We start from the raw sequence: 2,500 nt of genomic DNA, 5'->3' as shown, positions 1-2,500 counted from the left end.
CGCGCGCCTCCCGCCGCCCGCCCTGGACGGTCCTCCGGTCAGGCGGGCGTCCGCGCCATCTCCGCCCTCCCGCTCGTCGCCTCTCCCTCTCCCACCCCGGCCCACCCCCCGCCTCTGGGTCCTCGGGGCCCGGGTCCGGCTCTCCCCTTCTCCGTCGCCGCCCCCGCCGCCCCCCTCCCCTGGCCCTGCCCGCTCACGCCCCGCTTCCCGCTGCGGGCCCCCCCCCCCCGCCCTCCGTGGCGAGGCGGGGCCCGGGTCGCGGTTGTGGGGAGGGCCGGGGGTCGGCCGGCCGGGTGTTTTCTCCTAAGGCGAGGCGAGGTGGTGGCTCCCGGGGGTGTTCCTCGGAAGCGAGGGGATCCGGCCGGCCCCGCCCCCGGTGGCTTTTGGGGGCGGGGGAGAGACCGGGGAGAGAGAGGGAGGCTGGCTGTCGGGCGGTGGCGGGGCCCGCGTCGCGGCGCCCGCCGGGCCCTGGTCCGTCACGGGCCGGCAGCGTCGGGGGGCTCGCGCCCCTCGCTTGGCGGTGTCGGCCGCGGCCGGCCGGGGGGAGGATCGGCGTCGGGGCGGCGGCGGCGGCGGCCTTTGGCCTCGCTCCCCCGCGCCCCGCCTCGCCCGTCCCCCCCACCCTCTGTCCAGGTACCTAGCGCGTCCCGGCGCGGAGGTTTAAAGACCCTTTGGGGGTCGCCCGTCCGCCTCGGGTCGGGGCGGTCGGGCCCGCGGGGAGGGTCAGTCCCCTCCTCCAGACTCCGCCGCCTCGGTCCCCGCCACCCCGTGGGGTGTGCGGGGGGGGGGTCGCCACGCCACGTGCCCGGTCCACGCGGCCGCCGGGAGGGGGCTCGCCCCCTGCCCGGTGGCCGTCGTGCCGCGTCCGTGTGCGCGTGCGGCCGCCCCCCCCCCCGCGTCCCCGGTGTGGCGTGGGGCGGGGCAGGTGGGAACCCCCTGGGCGCCTGTGGGGTTGTCCTCGCTCGCCCCCCGCGCCCGCGCGTGCGCGGCGGGGGCGGCGGCCGGACGCCCCGTCGTTCGTCCGACCCTTCCGACCTTGTCGGAGTCTGATCTCGTGGTCTCTGCTGGCCGGCCAGAGGCGCCCTCCGGGGATGTGCCGTGCCAGGGAGGGGGGCTCTCCCCTCCGCTCGAAACTCGTACGACTCTTAGCGGTGGATCACTCGGCTCGTGCGTCGATGAAGAACGCAGCTAGCTGCGAGAATTAATGTGAATTGCAGGACACATTGATCATCGACACTTCGAACGCACTTGCGGCCCCGGGTTCCTCCCGGGGCTACGCCTGTCTGAGCGTCGCTTGGCGATCAATCGCCGCCCCTGGTGGCGGCGCGGCTGGGGGTTCCCTCGCAGGGCCCGGTCTGCCGGGCCCTCCGTCCCCCTAAGAGCAGACGCGGTGGCCGCCTCCGCGTGCCTCCCTCCTTCCCTCCCTCCCTCCCCCGCTCCCCTCCCGTGCCCTTCCGCCGCGCCCGGTCCCGGCCGCCCGCGCCCCCCGCCCCCGCACCCGTGCGGTGTGGTGCGGTGCGTGGGGGCCGGGGACCGGGCCGGCGGCGGGGCCGTGGTGGGGCGGGCGGTGGGGCGGGGATGTGGGGGTGACGTGAGAGGCGGTGCCCGCCCGCGAGAAAAGGAGAGAGGCGAGAGCTCGCGCCGAGGAGGGCCGCGGCGGCTGCCGCCGCCGCGGTCCCCTCTTGGGGAGATCCCTCGCGCCGCACGCGGCCACGGGGTCGCCCGGGTCGTGCGTCTGGGGCGGAGGAGCGGGGGTGTGTGGTTGCGGTCCCGCGCCGCCCCTCCGCTCCCCTCCCCTCGGCCTTCCCCGCTGGCGACCCCCGGCCTTCGCCCTGTCGGGGCGGCTCGCGCCGGGCCGCGCCCCGGGGCTGCGTGCCCCGGCGGCGGCCCGCGGGACGCCGCGGCGCCGCCCGCCGCTGCGCGCTTCCGCCCCCCCCCGGGTCGCGGCCGCGCCGCGCCGTTGCTCCCCCGGAGCCCGCGGTTGGGTCGCGTCGGGGTCGAGGCGGGCGGAGGGTCGCGGCCGTGGGAGGGACGTCGCGCGCGAGGAAGAGGGAGGCGTGGGGGCCGGGTCGTCGCGCGGGGCGGCGGGCGAGGGCGTCGCGGGCCGGCGGTCGGGGGCGACCGCCGCGACCCGACGACGTCCCGCCGCCCGCCCGCCCGCCGGCCGGCGCCCGCGCCCCCCCTCTCCCCTCGCCGCGCGGCGCCCGCGCCCCGGCTGCCCCCTCCGTCTGCGCGGCTCCCCCGCCCTCCGTGGCCCGGCAGGGCCCCTCGCCGCCGCCGCCGGCTCGTGCTCCCTCGCCCGGGGTCCCCCCCCCGGGGGGCCCCGTCGCCTCTCGTCCTTGGCTCTCTCTCCCGGCCTCGCGGCGACTCCCGCGCGCGCGTGCGCGCGCGCGCCCTCCGAGACGCGACCTCAGATCAGACGTGGCGACCCGCTGAATTTAAGCATATTAGTCAGCGGAGGAAAAGAAACTAACCAGGATTCCCTCAGTAACGGCGAGTG

The 2,500-nt window shown here is 79.1% G+C and overlaps 1 long non-coding RNA gene and 2 other non-coding genes across 3 annotated transcripts in view; all 3 read left to right on the top strand.

Annotated features, from left to right (window-relative positions):
* The window catches only part of LOC140629878 (uncharacterized), a 20,611-nt gene that overhangs the window by 10,748 nt on the left and 7,363 nt on the right, over positions 1 to 2,500 (top strand). The gene's annotated exons all lie outside the window — the stretch shown is intronic.
* Positions 1,141 to 1,293, top strand: LOC140629879 (5.8S ribosomal RNA). The gene has a single exon (XR_012027694.1). It is a non-coding gene; the product is annotated as a 5.8S ribosomal RNA (ribosomal RNA).
* LOC140629881 (28S ribosomal RNA) overlaps positions 2,406 to 2,500 on the top strand; it is a 4,758-nt gene continuing 4,663 nt past the window's right edge. The window contains exon 1 of the ribosomal RNA XR_012027696.1: positions 2,406 to 2,500. This exon is cut by the window's right edge and continues 4,663 nt beyond it. This is a non-coding gene — a ribosomal RNA (28S ribosomal RNA).

This window comes from Canis lupus, unplaced genomic scaffold (genome assembly GCF_048164855.1).
Source record: "Canis lupus baileyi unplaced genomic scaffold, mCanLup2.hap1 Scaffold_316, whole genome shotgun sequence".
NCBI lineage: Eukaryota > Metazoa > Chordata > Mammalia > Carnivora > Canidae > Canis > Canis lupus.
The sequence above is the reverse complement of the archived record's forward strand: the minus strand, read 5'-3'. Positions and strand labels throughout refer to the sequence as shown.